Raw genomic sequence first — 21,577 nt, forward strand, 5'->3', positions numbered from 1 at the left:
ATTAAGTCTTCCAAAGAGTATACTAGAGGCAAAAATAAATTTAAGAAACAGCACACATACACATGAAAGAATGTGTACGAAACGTGTAAAGTGTGTTCAAAAGGCAAAGTATAATTTTGGATTTTCTGCTGTTATTAATATGAGCTTTCTTGGAATGGTGCTCATCAACTCAAGTTGTAAAACTTTCCTACATCTAAATTTTACGTGTATTTCAGGACCATATTACATGGCCATATTACAGGACCATATTACATGACAAAGGAAACAAGATACAAAAAAATATATTAACAAATGTCAAGTAAGTTATACATACTTATTACAGCTATAAGAATTCAAATGTGAGAGGAATCCCAGAAGTGACAGAAATGCTGAGAAGAGGCACAGAATCTAGGAAAGGCTTTTGGAGAAGTAATTAGGGCAGGGGGCTGAGCTGGGCAGCTTGGAGGGCATGCGTCCTTATTACAATGTGGTAGAGAGAGCAAGCATGTGGCTCAGTGGAAGGTTTGCCCGGGAAATTCTTAAAAATTAACTGAGAGAGGAAGTCAGGGCATCCGTATCACCTGTTTAACAAGTTTGAAGATGATACCAGGAACGAGTTCCGTTTTTCAGCTATAATTATTTTCTGACAAAGTTTTGTTTTCAGATGTACGTTCCTATGAAGCATGGGATGAGTGTGCATCTTTCTGTATTGATGGATATGACAAATCTCTACCGCCAAGCAGGGCTGAATTTAGAGGAATGAGGCCTATGTCTTCACACAGAGCCCTACACTTAGAACAACCCTGCACTTGGTTTAAAGTTCTGCTGTTGCCGCCTTGAGCTTCTTAACAGTGTTTTAACAAAGGGATCTACATTGTCATATTTCACCCTAATTTAAGTAGCTGATCCTGCTATGACAAGAAAGTGTAGGAAACTAACTTAACATTAACGGTCAGTATGTATATCATCAGGTGACCCAATGGATCCACATAAGTATTATTTTGAAAAAAAAATCTTCAGAATGAATCAATTTGATGTCCAAATAAAAAGAAAACTCTTTATGCAATTTTAATAGATAAAAATAAAAACAAAAACAGCATTTTGTTTACTACTCACTCACAAGTTGCCCTATATCAGAAGATGTTTGGATAAGAAAGGCAAGCGGAATCTTTCCTCATTCTAAATATTTAGGAACAGCTAAGTACAATTTTCCTAACTCTTTCAAGCTTCTTTTCCAGTGGAACCTTTTACGGCAAGTCTTTCAATTTTTTTATCTTTTTCTTTTTTAAAGTAGAAAATTTCCATTTCCAGGAAGAAAAGAATTCTAACTCTGTTCTTTCTTCCCACAGGATCCACTATTGTCTCTTAGGGAAAATAACCTTCCCTCCTAGCAGAGACATGAATGGGAGAGGAAATGTAAGCCCTTAATTACTACAGATGTTACTTTATGGAATTTTTATTCCAGGAGAGCTACAAAATGCAAAGTTTATGCCTCAGAGCCCCCTCCCTGTTCAATCTCTCTCTGGGTACTCATCTGGATAAAAGGCAGTTAAGAATCTAAAGCTTGCTTGCAAGAGTCCTACAAATAAAATCCTTTCTCTTTGTCTTAAAATGGCATGGAATTATAAATGAAGACTAATACTAGGGGTGTGTGTGTGTGTGTGTGTGTGTGTGTGTGTGTGTTTATTCTACATAATACATTTTAGGGAATAGAGAGGAAACTAAAAAAGAAAATCAAGTGGCTAACCCACTCCACCCACTTAAAATATTTTTGTTCTGTTTGAAAGCCTCAAGTCCTCCCTTCTGTATTCTAAGTATGATCATCCTTTCTTAACACTGTTTTACAGCCATATCAAACTGGATGGGGGCTGTTTCTGTGAACACAAAGACAGTAGAGTGGATTGTTCACTTTGGGTTCATTCAGATTTAACTAAGTGAATGTCTGCTGTGAGCCTTTAGAGACTCCCGTCTCTGAAAGAATAAATGCAATAAAAGTCTGTTTTCTGTAGCTGCCGGCGCTTAGTGTCAAACCATGTTATGCTGCACCACCCAGCAGTGACAATTCCATTTTAATACACGGGGCACATTTTAACAAGGCAAAGCAGTCCCAGCAAAGATGGCAATATAGGAGCTGCCAAGGGGAAAAGGCTCAGTGTTCCTCGTGCATTTTATGTGGAAGCAGAACAAAAGTGAGACTGAGACCCAGAAAGCTCTGGTGGGGAGGAAAGAGACTATATTTGAATAGCCATCTTAGGAAGAATGTGCGCATTTTCTTCTCAAGTTTCACAATTAACCTCTCTGAAATGCCAGCTCAAGCTATCTGGAATCTGGCACACGCTTCAGTTGAAACTGACACTAGCATTATCAAGTGAGTCTGAAAAGACAGCACGCCAGACACAGCTGCCTTTATATGTCCCTTTCAGATGGGCCACTGAATCACTACAACTGCATCTATTCTTCCTAGGCGGTACCTGAAACCCCTTGCGTCCCTCAGAACAGCTTGAGTGCCAGGCCAACCATTCACCTGACAATACATTAATTAGGATCTTACAAGGCTCTAATCATTGTATAAAGCTTCAGGGTTTTCTGTTAGGTCTGATGTTTAAATATAAATACACATTAAAGGTCCTGTTTGACATTCTTTCTTGTCTCAGTACCTAGGAACCTGGCTTCAGTTATTTGAAACACACCACATAATTGTGCTTCTTCTTCTTCCTTTTTTTTTTTTTTTTTTCAAACAGCTACTAAGAGGAGCTAGTTTAACAGCCAATACAATTCCCACAGGCAAATTACATCAGATGAGAGGCTGATCCAATATTAGCAGAATGTTCTAGGTCAGACTTAGCATGCAGAGGTAGAAATGTACTTTGCAAAACCATTTGCAACCTACCTCTGTCACCTCCATAGAGAATCACACAGTTTATGGTCTTAAAGCAAGAAGCATTATTAACCATGTATTTAAAACAAATCCATCCTTCGTTTATTATGGTTAATTAGAGGTTTCCAGTATTGTGAAATGTTTGTGGTTTTGCAATCACAGGCTCTGTACAAATTATTGGCAACTTAGAGTATCTAACGTTGTAAGCCAGTCATCTTCATTTCTGGTAAGATTTACGTATGCACAGGGTCAACATTAAAATATTTTTTAAAGTACTAAACTGTGCACTCCTTCTGACATTTCAAAAACAAATTATGTCATTTCCTTCTTAATCCATTGTAACGGAAGGAATAAAATAGTGAGTCCCAGAAACAGAGATGAATGAATGTGATGAATTTTCTTCTCAGTTTTTGCAATTTGTTTTCTTCCTGCCAGGCACCTGACATTCTTAGGATACAAGTGTCTTAAGTACCAAACAGTGAAGCCGAGAGGCCTCCCTTACATGCCCTTTTGTAGAAACCAGAAATTTTGAGGTATCTTGCTCAGCATTACAACACATTCCTCTTAGGAAATGAAACTGTGGATGACAATATTTGACTAATGAAAACACATTCCAGAGTTTAAGAATCACATAATTTCAAGACTGGAAATGGCCTCAGACATCAACTTCTATATTGTGCAGATGAAGAAAGTAACACTAGAAGACTGTGATTGGCTTCCCTAAAAACTAGTTAGTGGATGAGCCTGGAATAGAACTGTTGTCTCATGACTTTCAATTGAGACTATTTATTTGGAAGAGATGCAGTTCCATTGCTGGCCTCATGTCATCCCTCATGATTTTCTCTACTGACTGATGTACTTCAATCTGTTCAAGAGTAGGATGGGTCCTGCTAGCTCCACTCTACCCAGCCACTATTACTTCAAGAAATTGTTTTCAAAAGTGGAATATAACCTGATATGAGATGTGAAGGGTGTTTCACCTCTGTGGTATTCTCTCCCAAAACCCATAAAAACTAGGGGTCCTATCCTGAGAAAAACAGCTGACAAACTCAGATCTAGAGACATTCAGAATACCTGGCCAGTACTACTCAAACAAACAAAGTCTAAGAAATTATCACAGATCAGAGCAGGCTGATGAGACAGGACAACTAAATGCAATATGGTAACTGGATTGGATCCTGGAAGAGAAAGAAAATGTTAATAAAAAAGTTGGCAAAATCCAAATAGAGTCTGGAGTTTAATAGTAATATACCAATGTCAGTTTCTTAATTTTGACAAATGTGCCATGGTAATTTAAGGTGTTAATTGGGGAAACTAGGTGTGCAATATATAGAAAATCTATATTATCATTATGGCTTCTATGTGAAGGTAAACTTATTCCAAAATAAGAAGCTTTTAAAATCACTGTACATTAAAATTATCAGAAAACTATTTTTAAAAATACTAATCTCTGGGGCCCAGCCCAGGAGATTCTGACTTAATTGTTTTGGCATGAGGCCCAGGCACAAATATTTCAAAGCTACCCAGGTGATTTCAGTGTGCAGCCAGGGTTGAAAACTCCTGTTCCGAAGTTCTGTGTCAGGTATGAGAGACTAGAAACCATGGGCCAAACCCAGTCTACAGGTATGTTTTATTTGGACTGCAAATAGATTTTGGAAATTTTGAAATGGTTGTCAACATTTGAAACTTGGGAGATTTCACATGAAAATTGAAATTTGTGATTCCTTTTAATAGATGGGAGAGTTTAACCCATGCTTTCTGCATGGCAACAATGATATAATAAAAAATATATTTAGTCTTTTTCTCAGGTTGCTGACACACAGCTTCTAAAACCCTTGGAATTTCCTGAGCGATAGGGGTATGTTTTATTATTCAGAATAGACTATTTTTAACCACATCTGAGTTTATGCTAATGAGGTCACTCAGGTAGCTTCAGGATGGGGACTGGTCACCAGAAAGACTAAGACTTGATTAGTGGGTTGGAACTTTTATCCCCACCCTCTCTGACTTCCAAGAACTGGAGAGGGGCCGGAGATTGAGCTCAAACACCAAGGGCCAATGATTTAATTAATCAAACCTAGAGGTTTTACCTAATGAAACCTACATAAAAATCCCTAAACAACAAGGTTCAGGAAATTTTCAGGTTGGAGAAGACACTGATATATGCCAGGAGGGTAGTGAGCCCAGAGAGGCTACAGAAGCTACACACCCCTTCCCTGATACTTGGCCATATGCATTTCTTTCATTTGAGTTGTATCCTTTATAATAAACTGATGAAGTGCTTTGAGAGTCATTTTAGTGAGTTACTAAACCTGAATTGGGGAGTTGTGGGTACTCCCACATTTTGTAGTTGCTGGGAAGAAATGTGGGTAGCTTGGTGATATGGTTTTGCTGTGTCCCCATCCAAATCTCATCTTGAATTGTAGCTCCTACAATTCTCATGTGCCATGGGAGGGACCTGGTGGCAGGTAATTGAATCATGGGGGTGGGTTTTTTTTCTGTGCTGTTCTCATGATAGTGAGTAAGTCTCATGAGATCTGATGGTTTTATAAAGGATGGTTCCCCTGCACACACTCTCTTGCCTGCCGCCATGTAAGACATGCCTTTGCTCCCCCTTCACCTTCCACTATGATTGTGAGGCCTCACCAGCCATGTGGAACTGTGAGTCCATGAAGCCTCTTTTTCTTTATAAATTACTCAGTCTCAGATATTTCTTCATAGCAGTATGAGAATGGACTAATACACCTGGGCACTCCATTTGCAGTTGGCGTGGAACTGAGCCCTTACACCTGTGGAGTCTGATGATCATCAGGTAGTTTGTGTCAAAACTGAGTTAAATTGTAGGACATCCAATTGATGTCAGAGAATTAGAGAATCGATATGCAAAAATAAGGTATTTGATATCAGAAAAACCCACACATTTGGTGTCAGAAAAAAAGACATCACAGCAACCATGGAACAGAGTAAAAGAGCAGTTCTGTTCTTTAAACGAAGCCACTTTGCCATTATTCCTACCAAGCTGTATCAATTGCCAATCCTAAGGCAAAATAGTAGGTGCTGTTTATCACTGAACTTGCATTCTTTATTTTTGATAGTTAGGAGAAAAGAAAAATTATTTAACTTAATTTATACAGGGATAGTGGTGTATTTCTGCTCACCCTTTTCTAAATGTCCTCTCTGTCCTGCTCTATGCCCCAAGGAAGTAACCCTTCTATCGACTGTGTAATCTTAGTTCTTTTGTTTACTGGTTTTCCATTGGGTTCTGCCTATGGAAGCTTGAAAGAACTTCAAAAGACAACAGTAGAGAGAAATCTGAGTGGTTTTCCCTCTTTGTCTCTCTGCTTTGGCACTTCTGTCTAGCAGGGGTTGCATCTTTCCCTGTCTACAGTCCTTCCAAGCAGGTCCTCCTCTGAGGCTCTGGCTCTCACTGAACTCTGGAAACACCCCTCTGGTTGCTCCTTGAGCTCTCAGGGTGGTAGAGGTTTCCCTCTGTTGCTCCTCTCTAGGAACATCAACATCTCTTTGCCTTTACCTCAGTTCCCTTAACACTGCTTATGTAAATATTTTGTAAATACTCCTTAATTTTCTTCAGTAGAATCATCTGGAGTGAAACTCTGCTTCCAGCCAGTGCCTTGATGCCTACACCATAAAGCTATCAACAGCAGAGGGGTAAAAAAATTATCCCAAAGACTGTGTGTTTCAAGAAGTGTATAAGAAATAAAGTTTGCCTTATACTCCATCTAGAAACTACTTCTTTCACTTGGATTACCTGATTATCCCCAGTAGGGACACTCATCTATGTACTCATATAGATGCATAATTATCTAAATATATTTTTTTAGCCAGACCAATGTTTCTAGAAGGAATTTTCATAAAGAAATGGCAGAAAATTAAACTTAAATAAATAATCTGAGATAAAGTGAAAATTAAATATAGGTGTAGAAAAGTCATACCATTAATGACTCTGGAATACATTACCACTTTTAATCAATCTCCTAGCTACAGCCATATTTCATTCCTGGATTTTATTGAGAAAAGAAAAATAGCTCAGAGCAGGCTCAACTATGTGAGATATGCAACATTTATCAGGCCCAGAGCGACATAAGTACAGGGCTTCAGTCATGGCTGTCTCTCCCCTGAGTATCCATGCCTGGGGGCAATTGTTTAAGGCATTTTTGTTCCTGACTAGCTTTCTCACCCATTATCTTCATATTCCTAGCATTTGTGACACAAAGAGCAATGAATAACCAATTAATAGCTTATGTTATTTTAACGAAAAGTCTTGATAAAAAACTTCTCTTCTTTTTTCCTTTAAAGACCCACTTGTAACTATTGCTAATTGGACTGTATATTCCGGGCAACACGAATCTGGCTCCTGGGTGGCCATCTTCAAGCTTTGAGCTCAAATAATCTCTGTACTTAGGTTATTTAAGGTTGACATTTTGGTGACTCAGGTGGGACCTGAAGCAGACTTTCAGTCATCTCCCTTGTTTTGCTGACAGCTGGAGCCCTGATATGAGCATAACTTTCATTCATCTGACCTCACTGGAGTCAATGGAGGTCAGTCAACTGGGTAAGCCCTCCTCAAATTTGAATGCTCCATTCTTGGTTGAAGATTCAGACCAATTCACTTATTGAAGCTGCACACATTCCTGCCTCAACATGGTTGGAACTGAAGCTCTACTGTAAGGTAGGAGTTCCATTTTTTATTCTCTAGAGTTTCTGCTGATTGCAGATTTGTGACTTTCACTTTTTCTTTTTGAGCTAGTGTTATTTTGAATTAATTCTTAGAGTTTTTCCATCTTTTGGCCATGTACGGTGGCTCACGCCTGTGATCTCAGCACTATGGGAGGCTGAGGCAAGAGGATCACTTGAGGTCAGGAGTTCAGACCAGCCTGGCCAACATGGTGAAACCCTGCCTCTATTTAAAATACAAAAATTAGGCATGGTGGTGGGCGCCTGAAATCTCAGCTACTCAGGAGGCTGAGGCAAGAGAATCCCTTGAACCTGGGAGGCAGAAGTTGCAGTCAGCCAAAATCTTGCCACTGCACTGTAGCCTGGGTGACAGAGTGAGACTCTGTCTCAAAAAAAAAGAGTTTTTCAATCTTTTATCTCATTTAAAATTTTGGTCAGGGAAAAAATAGTTTCTCTCTGAAAAGAAAAAGTGTAATCTTACGGCTTAAGTGAAAAATTTGTAATCTTTAAAATTGGTCAGATTTCACAGCTCAGTTCAATTGACAAATCTAAACATTCTTGTTGGGTGACCAAAATTCCTCTCACTGGGTCTTTTTTATCATTCAAAAAGGAAGTATAATTATGGGCAATCTTACTTCCATAACTGAATCTAATAATAAAGATTTGCAAGAGCTCTTAGAAGTAGTAACTGATCTCTTTAGCTTTTAGGATACCAGGGATTACTCTGTACTATGAGATACAATTTGAATTGTGTGTGTGCAATGGCTGACAAGTCACTGGCAAAAACTGTGGTTTCTGAAGTAGCTGAAATCAGTTGCAGTGAATGATTATAAATGTACGGGGCTACTCATTTTTTCCGGTGTTTAGATAGAAAGACAGGTTTGAACACTTGAAGGTGGAGGAAACACTTCCCCTCAAGGCATAAAACTCCTCCTGTGGGAGGGTGGTCTGATCACAGAGTGGGCTGATGGGCACTGGTCGCCTAGCAGTCTTGAGGGAATGTCTGCAGTGAGGTGCATTGTGGAAACATTGCATACCCCGGTCTTGTGGTATTTCTCTCTTCTAGGGAACCCAGGATTCAATGTAAAAGTGGGATTGTTCAATTTTAAATATCTAGGTGCACTGCCTGATTTTCACACATGTAAATATTAGTCCTCAAAAACTGCAAATGCTTTCATTTTGCTATTCATTAAAGGGCTCAATCCTGAGGTTAGTAATCTAATCAATACATAAGCTAAGTTGAAAATACCAGCTGTCTAACTAGATTGGTCTCCAAAATATGACTTTCTGGCATTTAGGTGGCTATTTCGAAACTCTTTGTAAAATAAATTTACATATATAAAGGAAATCTCCATTTGTAGGAGCATCTCCCTTGCTCCACCTAAGCTACTAGAAACTTTTATGACAGGAAAAACAGTGCCTTAAAGTTTATAAAACCAACTTTACTTTTGTTTAAGATATTTTTACTGATAATTTTATCTTGACTGGGCCTTTACCTATGCCCTTCTTTGTCTCGGTAAATAAAGGTGTTTAGATCTAAGTTCTGTGCCTTTGGGATGTAAATTTTCACCTAAGAGTCCTGTTTTTCTATTGTAAATTTAGGATAGCCTAGCTAATTGTTGTTTAGGGCTTGACAGTCTAAAGAGGAAAGAAACTATTTGCAAACTGACAAGTGGAGAACCTTATAAAGCTATTAATACAAAATTTGCTTCTATGTGTCCTGTATGTCTATGTGTTTATATGTGGCATGTGTATGTGACATTTTACTACCAACATATATGAACAACCTCCAATTAATTGTCTTAAATAAAATGTAAGTGGTTAAATCAAATATTTTATCAGAAAAATGGAAACTACATACAGACAGGAGGCAGGGAAATACTGGGTAGAAGAGGGTGGTTCCCTGGCGAGGGCTCCACCCTCAAGCCTGGACCCAATGCCCTAAATGAGAACTTCACATCCCCGTTTTCCCACCCAAATGTTGCCTTTTCCAAAATCACCCTGGCCTGCCCCACCCTCCACCCTGTACCCATAAAAACTCCAAGCTCCACTGGCAGGGAAGGAGAAAAGAGGAACCAGCTGGATATCAGAGAGAAGCAGCTTGACTTCAGAGGGATGGCTTGACAGCAGAATTTCATAGAAGAGTTCTGCCACAGATGGCCCAACTCCAGGGGAAGACTATCTTCCCACTATATTGCCCTTCCAGCTCCCCTTCCTGCTGAGAACTACTTCCACCACACGATAAAATCCTCTGCATTCACCACCCTCCAAATTGTTTGTGTGACCTCACTCCTCCTGGATGCCAGACAAGAACTGAGGTGAGGGGGAAGAGGCTGTCACACTAACTCCCCATTGAGCTGTTAAACAGTTAAGCCATCCACGGACGACAAAGCTAAAGGACCACACTGTAACACACATCCTCTGGGGCTCCAGGGGTCGTAGGCAACCCCTAGGCGCTGCCATGGGCCTGTACAGTGTTTGTTCCTGCAGGCACCCAAAGGCACTCGCCCCAGCTCCTGCACCAGCTCACCTGCGTGCTAACCCTCCCACAAGGGGTTTGAGTGCTGCGGGCTGCCTAACCAAGCCACCCCTTCATGAGTCCCACAGAGGTACCAGGGGAACTATCCTGTCTCAAAACCAGCTCAAGTGCCTTTTAGTTCACATGATTTGAGTAAATCTTTAAGACTAGTTTAATATTGTTGGTTCAGTGAAAATAGCTGTCTTCTGATCAGGAAAATACCCGTGTATTTATCCATAGAATTTTTGCTTAGGTAGTGGCAAAACATCTTAAGCAAGTTGTAGAGGGTTTGTGGAAGATTAATCTTGGGAAAGAAATTTTGTGTGTGTTCAAGTTGTCTAAAATTAGAAATTATTTATATGTTTTTCTAAAAACTGAGCATTAATATCAAAAGCACACTGATGTAAGGCCACAGTCTGTGCCCCTATGTTGTCACAAGGTTTTCTCAGAATACTGATCATTTTTAATAGAAAATTAGAAAAGGTTATAAAAGGTTTATGGAAATCTTATTTTGTGAGGTCAAAGCTGATTGAGATTGGACAGATTTGGTCATAACGTTTTATTAACATTAGCTTTAGTATTGATAATACACTAAAAGTAAAACTTGGTTTTCTCCTTAGAACAAGAATTTTGTGTATTATTAATAAGAGATAGTAAAAGATTTGTTTACTTTTTGAGTAAACTGTGAAATAATTGAGTTGCAGGGAGAGTTTCCCTCATGTTGTCTTTATTAGGTCCCTTGATTGGGTATTAAATCTCTTCTCTATCAAATAATAAAAAATTTTGCTTTCTGAAACATTTGAATTATCATTTTCACAAAATAAATGACTATTATTATGCATTGACTTCTGATTCTATTTTGATCATGTGTTTTAAACATTTTTTAATTTCAATATCAAGTGTTTTAAACCTTTAATACTTTACATATTTCCAAAAATTAAATTTCAAATTCTAAAATTATCTTTTGATCTGTACTAACCTGGACATAAAAGAGGAACCCCTGGAAGTCCAGGAGAGACATATAACGCTTATTTGGTATGTTAAAATCATATAGGAAGCATTGTCAAATAAGAAATGCTGTTTATATGGACACATAGAAGGGAACAACACACACTGGGGCCCTTCAGAAGGTGGAAGGTGGGAGGAAGGAGAGGATCAGAAAAATAACTAATGGGTACTAGGCTTAATATATGGGTGATGAAGTAATCTGTACAACAAACCCCCATGACACAAGTTTACCTATTAACGAACCTGCACATGTGCCCCTGAATTTAAAATAAAAGTCAGAAAAATAGGTTTGAGTTATATTAGTATACATGTATTATTAATATGTATTCCAAAATTTTATGAGATTCTTAAAATTCAGATATGTCTTGATACATGCTATCAGACATAATTATGATTATTATATTAAATTGTTTTATGCCACAAAAATAATTAAATTTCTTGTCAATTACATCAGCTATAGTCCAAAATTTACTTCTTCTTCAAGGAAATTCGTGGAAAAGAATCCCAACAAGAATTCTTGAATAAAGACTTCTGATAACTTTCCAGATCTTACCTCTGGACTAAGTAAAATCTTCCAGAACTCTAATTAAAAAGTTGATACATTAATGAAGATTGCTAACTCAACATCAATCAAAAGTTATTTCAATTTACTGAACTGATAGAGGACTAAAATGATATTTATGACTTTTTTGTTTGCAACATTACTGACTCTTTTATATTTTGTCTTATTTTCTTTTCAGCTATTCATAGCTTATAGCAACTGGGTAAAGTATACATTTGCAAGCAAAATTGAAATGTTCACTTTTCTCTTTAGCTGATTTCTTCAAAATATGGAAACTAATAATGAGTATTCTTGTTTTATGGCAATATAGTTATTTGCATAAGTTCAATAAGAATATGTTTGTTTTTTGGTAACAGGACACATTGAACATTGGTAATTTTACCAAAGCTTTTATTGGAATGGCATATTTTTAGATATGACCAGATTGCTTTGAGGAATTGAAGTTGACCTTAGAAACCCAATAAAAAGCCTCTTGAAAAGACTGGCATGATACATTTTTACATGGTTCTCTTACAAGGTTCCTGACCTTATGATAAGTAAAGAATATCACTTTCTGACAGGCCCAGGAACCTCAAGATATTTTGGGACCTCAAGAAGAGAGGATTTTGCCCAATTCATATAGGTATTACAGGAACAACCTGACAGCAAATCCTTGGCTTGTTTTCCTAGCCTCAAGAGGCTTTTAAAAATCTAATTTGAGATTCCTTATGAAAAAGTTCTAGCAAAGCCAACTTAAAGGAGCCTGTATGGCCATTCATTATTCTTGTTACACTTTATACAAATAATCAGGCCAAGAACACTACTAAAACTTATTTTGCAAATAAATTGATCAGACTAAGAATTGTCCTTGGTTTACATGGGGAACTGGAGAGAGAAAAATTATGTTTCAGAATAATAGCACACCTGCTATTAGATTCCAGCACTGACTATTGTTTTTGAGTTTTTATGATTTTCCTATATTTTAGACTAAATCCAGAATTATTTCCTAGCTATGAGTCTCTAAAGGACAAGGGTTTAATTTTCTTCAGGATGTTTTCAGTGGACTCACCAGTGGAACAGGTTTCCTTTTTCATTTTGGAATACATATTCTCTTTTTGTAATGGTAATCCTTACTTGCAATATGTATCTCTCATTGTTTGACTGCTTCTGAGAAAATTAAAGTCATAATATTCTAAAGACCAGGATGATTCAACAAGTGACAGCAACTATATAAACAAGTTGACTGAGATTTGGCTAAAGTCTCATTTTTGCCACCCTGTGATACCAATCCAATTCAGCTTTAGGCACACTTAAAATTTCTTACTGAGATGTATTCTCTCCCCCGCCCCTTCCACACACACCCACCTGGGTGGGACAGGACCATTTGGGAATGAACCTTCCTTATGATATAGGACTAAGGAGTCAAAATGCTTTTAGTTCATCTACTATGCTTTCTTCAAAACATCTTGATGAAATGGAGGGAAATGAGAAAACTCAGATCAGGCTGAGCTGTGTGAGGTATGCAAAATTTATCCAACCCAGAGAGCCATGAGTTGGAGACTTTTGATCATGCTCTTCCTCACAGCATCCATGCCCAGGGTAATTTTTTAAAGGCATTTTTTGTTCCTAATTAGTTGTCTCTACCGTTATCTTTATGTTCTTGGAATCTGTGATACAAAGAACCATGAATAGCCAATCAATAGCTTATGTTACTTTAATGTACATTCTTAGTAAAAACTTAAAAACGGCTTCTTTTTTCCTTTCAAGACCCACTTGTAACAACTGCTAATTGGACTGTATATCCAGGGCAACTTGAATCTACACTCCTGAGTGGCCATCTTCAAGCTCTGAGCTCAAATAAACTCTGTACTTAATCACATTTTCTGAATCTCATTATTTAAGGCTGACATTATTACCTATTACACCTCTTTCCCTTACTCAATGTTTCACAATTTTGTTTCCTTTCTATTTCCCAAACATGCCAAACTTGGCCCCACCTTAGGTTTTCTACTTCCTTTTCTCTTTGCCAGGATTGTTCTCTTCCCTCCCTACTCCCACTAAGAGATTTTCTTGGCTGGTTCTTTCTGATTTGTATTTTAGTTTCAATGTTCCCTCTGAAGACAGAACATCATTCTCTTATCTCTTGCTTCCTATTGCCCCATACTCTCTATTACACCCCTATGTTTGGGGTGTTTTTGTAATACTTTCATTATCTGATGTTTGATTATTTGTTTATTACATACTTATTGTCGTCTCCCTGATAGAGGCAGGAGGCAGACAAATACCTAGGCATATAGGAAAGGGTCCCTGGTGAAACCTCACCTTCAAGCCTAAAACAGCCGGAAGGCTGAAAGACATGACTGCTGGTTCCAATTGAAACCTGTGACCCAGAGGGACAACTTCTGCCCCTGTTTGTCTGCTCTTTCCCGATTGATTCTTTCTGAATAATGCCTTTTAACCAATCGAATGTTGCCTTTTCCAATACTACCTAGGGCTATACTACCGCTCTCTTTGCTGAGAGTTTTCCTTTCACTTAATAAATTCTGCCCTTCTCACCCTTCAATGTATCCACATGCCTAATTTTTCCTGGTCAAGAGAAAAGAACCCAGATTTAGTTGAACTAAGGAGCAAAAATCCTGCATCATCCCCAATCCAGTAGAATGTTGGTCTGTAAAAGCAGATTTTTTTGTGGGTATATGTACATCTCTGAATTACTTCATCTATAACAATTACTGGAATATTGACCAAGCCAGTATTGGATAATAGTGACCTGACATCCATCCATCTATCTATCTATCTATCTAGATAGATAGATATATGTCAGGAAAAGAGGCTCAGAGAGTTTATATAACTGCCCCAAGAACACAAGTAAGAGATGCAGAACTAAGATGTAAGCTAAGTTATTTCAGACCCATGTAGAACCATGTTTATAACCATAGAGATACAGAGAATAAATGTATTGGCCCAATTCACAGAAAGCTGAGAGTGTAGAAAATATGCTAAATAAAAGAGGCTCAAACTTGTGGTCCAAACAATATTGGGCTATATTTCCACCTCTTACTTTTCTATTGGCCAGAAGCAGACTAGATGCCTCCAATGTCCCCAGTTTTCTGGATGCTCCAACATTCCTTGACATGCTTTGTGTTTACAGCAGGTACAGGTCAAAGACATGTTATGAGCCCTGAGCATACTGAATGGCCACCATTTCTAATCTGGAGGTAACAAAGCTCCTCCAATTCCATTTTATATAGGTAAATAATTTTTCAGAACTCTCTTCCCATTTCACAGAGGGCATTATTTTGTATGTGGTCATTTTTATTTTATAATAATAAAGCAATAAAGTATATATTGTATCTCCTTCGTTAGATTTTTATAAAGGCATATATACAACAAGAATGGAGTCTCGGAGACTTCAGAATAACAAATTATTTGATGCAATTTATTTGTTTGGTTGGTTCACTGGTTAGTTACGGTTTTGAAACCCAGGGCTCTGAATACATGAAAAAGAAAATAGAATGTTCAACATTCTCCAGCTGTGATTTTGACTTTCTGATGGTAAGAGAAAGACAAAGAGGCAAGGAGAAGAAACAAGATGAGACACACAAAAGAAGAGCAAAGATGAAGAAGCTGCAGGGGGTCCAGGAGTATACTCTCCAGCAGACCACATCTGATGGCAATTAGAAGAAGAATTAAAATTACCAAAAAGAATGAAACATACAACCTTTATTCTCTTCAGTCTCAGAAAACACAGTTGTAACCTGTTTCTGTACAAACACAGCTGTAGTTTGGAGATTACTAATCACTAAGTTTACACTTTAGAGATTTTCCTTAGTCACTTTTGATTTCCTGGTTCCATGTGTTTAAAATAGTAATGGCAAAAGGATTGCCAAAATAGCAAGGGAGAAATTGTTACTGCAGTGATGGATTCAAGACAGATACAGTCAAAACAATATTCCAAACAATTCCAAACAGTTTAAAAAAATTTGATAGACTTGATGGGCATTTTAAAGAGTCATATATTTGCCTTCAAAAAAGTATTGTTATTTAACATATTTTTTAAAATTCCTGTATTTTCATATGATTATTGTGTTTCTGTGGTCTCATTATATTTCAGCAGATGGAAGAAGAGAACAAGAAGTATCAGGCAGTAGAAGGTAAAAAAATAACATTTTAATAATATTCAAAGTTATTAGTAGAAAACACAAAAAAGACCTGCTATTTATACTGATTGATATTTAATAAGCAGGCTAGTATTTGGATGCCTATAACCATCTTTTTTTTTTACTTAATGAAAAGAAAGAAAAACTTAAATTATTTATTTAGAAAACTTGCACCTTCAGTAGGGAGAGGTAGAACACAGGGCTGCCCATATGTTAGAAGTCATTCAAACAAAGCTCCATGAGAATCAAATTAAGAGTATTGAAGAAGGGCAAAAAATACTACAAAACACAAAGGTCTCTCTGTTCAGCGGTCTCTCACGCTCTTTAGCTCACCAGGGGATAGTAAATGCATTGCTTAAAGAGGTTCCACGTTCCCAGATGTTGAAGCTGGATTAATTGCGAATGCTCCCCCTGCTCCCCCTGTCCCCCACCCATCACTTCCCCACTTTGGGTCATTCTTTACTGGCCTCTCATAACACCCTCTCAATGTGATTTTTGCTGGACAATCAGTCTCATGTTTCTGGGAATGGGAAATGGATAACATGAACACACAGTCATGGCCCTCCAGACTCTGGCTGATTTACGCTCTGATCCTTACCCTCGCAGGCAAGGTACTCTGTTGGCATTCACTAGCTCTGCAGTAGTGGGGCTGACTGTCAGCATTCCCACCATAAACTTCTGTTTTTAGAGGTTTATAAATTGGCTATAAAATGCTGCCTGGAGGGGGGTGGATCTTACAAAATTGTTTTAAGTTACAAGAGAGTAAAAAAACACACACACACACACAATAAAATAAAATGTCTGTAATTTCAGACACTATCTTGTGCTTCTGGAACTTTGAAAAGCCTGTAATTTTGCTGTCTGTGCGCCCTACTGGCATTCAAATCAATGCTTTGAAGTTCAGCATTTTAAATATAAAATGAAGATACTCCTTTTACTTTGAAGAGATGGTTATCAAAGAAGATTAATGTATAGTTGCAAGTAAAATAATAACTGAGGCGGGGGGGTTCTTTCTAGTCAGAGGAGTTTTGGAATCCCTTGTACATGAATTAAGGACCACATACGATGGTTAGAAGTCACCAATAGTAACATTCAAAATGAAGTCCACGAAAAAATTATTCAGGTTTTCTGAATTGAAACAGTCATAAATTCAAGAGATATGTACAACAATTTACTATACGCAATTATTGGCTGGGTATTCTCCCAATTAAATAAGCAGTTTTTTTTGTTTTTTTTTTCCCGAGACAGAGTCTCACACTATCGTGCGGGCTGGAGTGCAATGGTGCGATCTCAGCTCACTGCAACCTCCACCTCTCAGGTTCAAGCGATTCTCATGCCTCAGCCTCCCGAGTAGCTGAGGTTTCACTATGTTGGCCAGGCTGGGCTCGAACTCCTGACCTCATGATCTGCCTGCCTCGGCCTCCCAAAGTGCTGGGATTACAGGTGTGAGCCACCGCGCCCAGCCAGCATATTCTTTTAATAATGCCTGTGGAACTGTAAACTCCTAGAGGAAGAAACAATTTGTGAACTAATACTAGTTGGGCTGGTGCTACCATAGATTTTTCTAATATTCCAGTATCTATCTCACAATTGGTTTATCATTATCATCAAATGTCTTTCTGCATATTGCTATATTTAAAAAAAAACCCAAAACCTTAAAGTGTTTTCATTTATTTATCATAAGAAATTTGCTCAAGATCAATTATGTGTCAATATTCTAAGTACTGGACAGATATAAAGAAGAAGGCATGGCCTCTACCCTTGGGGAACAGGAAGGGGGATAGTTCCTTTTTAGTAATTTTGAGAAAGTAAAACAGTGTAAATCAGGCATCAACAGGAATCAACTCCACCTGGAAAAATCACAGACAACTTCAAAGCATAGTTCTCAAAGCGTAGTTCCCATATCAGCAGTGTCAGTATCACCTAGAAACTTGTTAGAAATGCAAATAATCTCAAGGACAAAAAACCAAACATCGCATGTTCTCACTCATTGGTGGGAGTTGAACAATGAGAACACATGGATACAGGAAGGGGAACATCACACTCCGGGGACTGTTGTGGGGTGGGGGGAGAGGGGAGGGATAGCATTAGGAGATATACCTAATGCTAAATGACGAGTTAATGGGTGTAGCATATCAACATGGCACATGTATACATATGTAACAAACCTGCACATTGTGCACATGTACCCTAAAACTTAAAGTATAATAATAATAAAATTAAAAAAAAAAGAAAAGAAATGCAAATAATTGAGTCTCACCCCAAACCAACTGGATCAGAAACTTTAAGAGTGGGCCCAGCAATCAGAGTTTTAACAGATCATTCAGATGGTCCTAAGAACAAGTACTAATGACCCAAGACAAAGCTTTAGAGTGCTTTTAGAGTCATCTAAAGTGCTTGTTAGTACACAGATTACAGACTGCTGAACACCCTCGCTGCCAGATTGTTAATTCGGTAGATTGGGGGCAGGAAATTTGCATTTCTAACAAGTTTTTAGGAAGCACTGAAGCTGCTGATCTGGGAACCACACTTTGAGAACCACTGTCCCAAGACATCTTCATGTAATAAAATAATTTCTCTCACTTGCTATGTGCTATTCTTGGAAGAATCAAGAAAATGGTGACTGAAATCATCTCTGTTTTGTGGTTCAGAGGGAAAATTTCAGATGAGAAAAGCTGAGTGGAAAAGGGACAGGATAATATTTTTAAAAGGAGAAACATTTGTGCAAGAATTAAGTTGTGAATGATCAAATTAGTTAAGCAAAAGCCATAATTGCTTGAGAAAATGCACAGCCAATGTTATAGGGAAGTAGGAATTTGGGCAGATCTATTTATGGTACAGCTAAAAATATATTCTCACCCCATCAAATTAGGTTAATCATATGGGATTCTGCTCCTCAAAATTTAAAATCTAAGATACATGGAGAATGAAATACTTTTTCTGTGTCGGTTTCCTGGCTTCTTTCAAAAGATAGTCAGACTCACACTTCATTTTTATTTCTTAGGCATAAGAAATCAGTGGCTTGACTTGAACCTATGTTTGCCTTTTCAGTCCACATGCCACTTTCTGAAATACAGATACCTAAATTTCAGAATTGGAATGTGACTGCTAATTCATATTTGAAGCTCAAAGTTGTAAAAGACCAACGAATTTAGCTATTCTGAAACTTCACAGAACGGTAATTATGAAATCCACTAGCCACACATCCAGTCATCCATCCAACAATGAAAAAGAAAACTTGACCTAAGGAAATGTACGATCCATTTGGTGAAGACAGAAATTAAACAATGAATTCATTGTAATCGTGATATATTTTATTTGAAAGAAAAAATGAAACTTTTATAGGAGCTATAACAAGAGCACCTAACTTTGTCCAAAGCCAAAGATTGGAGGTCAGTGAAAAATTCTTTGAAGAAAAGATGGTTAAGCCAATGCCTGAGAGATGAGCAGGCAGAAGTCAGGAGAAGAGCCATGGGAAGTATAATCAGGCAAGAAGGGCAGCTTGTGTCTGAACATGAGACAGAAAGAGTCAAAGCCAGGAAGGTGAGCAATATCAAGAATGATGCTGGAGAGGTTGGCAAGTGCAATGTTGAAGGATTGTAAGCAGGACCCTGACATGATGAGATCTGAATATTGAAGGGCTCACTGTGGCTTCTGTATGCAAAATGCAATGGAGGAGAGAGAGAGGCTGCATTCAGAATAGAGCTAAAATGTAAAATTCCCACCCTTCCTCAGTTCCTAAAGAAAAATAACTTTGTAAGTTTTATTCTTTCATGATCCCATATACCAGCATTATAGTTCTGCCTTTTAGAATATATATTACTTGACTCTGTACTTAAGAAAAATATGCCTCATTTTAAGCAAACTCTCATTGTATAGAAAAGATAAATGGGAGAGAAATGAATAGTTCAATCTTTGTGTTATGAACTGAATTGTGTCCCCTACAAAATTCATATGTTGAAGTCCTAACCCCCAATACCTCAGAATGTGACTGTATTTGTAATTACCCCTTTAAAGGGGTAATTAAGTTAAAATGAGGCCATTAGGGTGGGCCCTAATGCAATATGACTTGGTGCTCTTCTAAGAAGAGATTAAGACACAGGCATGCACAAAAGGAAGACCATGTGAGGACAGAAGGGGAACACAGCCATTTACCAGCCAAGAAGAAAGGTGTCACAAGAAGCCAGCTACAAAGACATCTTGACCTCTGACTTCTAGCCTCCAAAATTGTGAGAAAATAAATTCATGTTGTATGAGCCACTGTTCTGTGACATTTTGTTATGACAGACCTAGGAAACTAATATACTTTGTACGAACACATCCTTTGTTTAAAGAAAAAAATATCACTGTAGGTCTTCTTGGAAATATGTTCTCTCAATGCATTTGAAATACATTTATTTCCCAGCAGGAGTCCAAAGGAAGGAGAAACTAATTTATTGGAGAGTTTTTGGAGGGCAAGGGATGGGGGAAGAACCAAAGGAATGTGTATGGTATGTAAAGTGAAACATGACAGTTGGTTCAGTGAACTCCCACACATTGCTCAGGCCTCCCATAGCTAGTTGCACACTATATAAGAATGACTACATTGGTTAAATTCAGAGATTCAAGTAGTGTCATAAGCTCTGCCTTGGCCATGAAAATCAACAGTTGTGAATGTCCTGAAAGCCTGAATATCTCATGCACACATTCAAGTCAGGGAGATTTTCTTCATTCTGTTTATTTCTATTCAAATCATCAAGCATGTACCTTGCATTTGTCTACTGGTTTACTATGTATACATTATGGAGAATAAGAAGAATTTTCACACATGGTCCACAACCATAACTCCAAGGAAATAAAGTTAGAGATTAGTTAACATATACATGACGATTTGTTATCTTCTAAAGTGAGTTAACGGAAGTTAGTTTGGAATGGTTTTTCTTTTTTTTCTTTTTCTTTTTTTTTTGAGATGGAGTCTCGCTGTGTTGCCCAGGCTGGAGTGTAGTGGCACGATCTCGGCTCGCCACAACCTCTGCCTCCCAGGTTCAAGTGATTCTCCTGCCTCAGCCTCCCGAGTAGCTGGGACTGCAGCCATGCGCCACCATGCAATGGCTAATTTTTGTATTTTCAGTAGAGATAGGTTTTCACTATGTTGGCCAGGCTTGTCTCGAACTCCTGACCTCGTGATCTGCCCTTCTCAGCCTCCCAAAGTGCTGGGATTACAGGCGTCAGCCACCTCGCCCGGCCCTAGATGAACAAACTTGTCTGCAATGGGCTGACTTCCACATAACACTTAACATCCATCTATTCATCCATGTTAAATCAGCTGGAGACACACATAAATGTACCAAGCCATAGAGACAAGACTTATTTTTCTTCATTGTCATTGAGCAGTTTCTTTTACTCTGTGGTTTCTTTAGCTTTGTTTTTCATGAAAGCACAGCAGGTACAACTATTTAAACTCCATTCCTGGCTGAAATCCTCTTTTGTAAACATTCCTTCAAAGTTAAAATGAAAATTACTCTTCCTTTTCTTACAATGAAAGGAATATTTTTTTTTCCCTGTTCTGCCTAAAATATCAAAAACATAGCCAGGGCCTCTTAAATGCAAATGGCTTCTTGACCTCCTTTGTGTTTCTGAGTTTGTTGGGTCTTCTCAGTAATTCCTGTTTCTCTAAATGTTTCCTTTCTTTTATTTTCTCTTTACTGAGAAATGCTAGCACCCTTTTTTGGAAATCAATGCGAAAACATTTAGATGCTTTGTTCACCACATGAGCTCTTTTGCTTTGGGGTACTGGGCATTTATTATCTCTGTCAGGT

General features: G+C 38.0%; 1 protein-coding gene across 19 annotated transcripts in view; it reads right to left on the bottom strand.

The window, feature by feature from the left end:
- RBMS3 (RNA binding motif single stranded interacting protein 3) overlaps positions 1–21,577 on the bottom strand; it is a 764,097-nt gene that overhangs the window by 277,657 nt on the left and 464,863 nt on the right. The gene's annotated exons all lie outside the window — the stretch shown is intronic.

This window comes from Pongo pygmaeus, chromosome 2 (assembly GCF_028885625.2).
Source record: "Pongo pygmaeus isolate AG05252 chromosome 2, NHGRI_mPonPyg2-v2.0_pri, whole genome shotgun sequence".
NCBI lineage: Eukaryota > Metazoa > Chordata > Mammalia > Primates > Hominidae > Pongo > Pongo pygmaeus.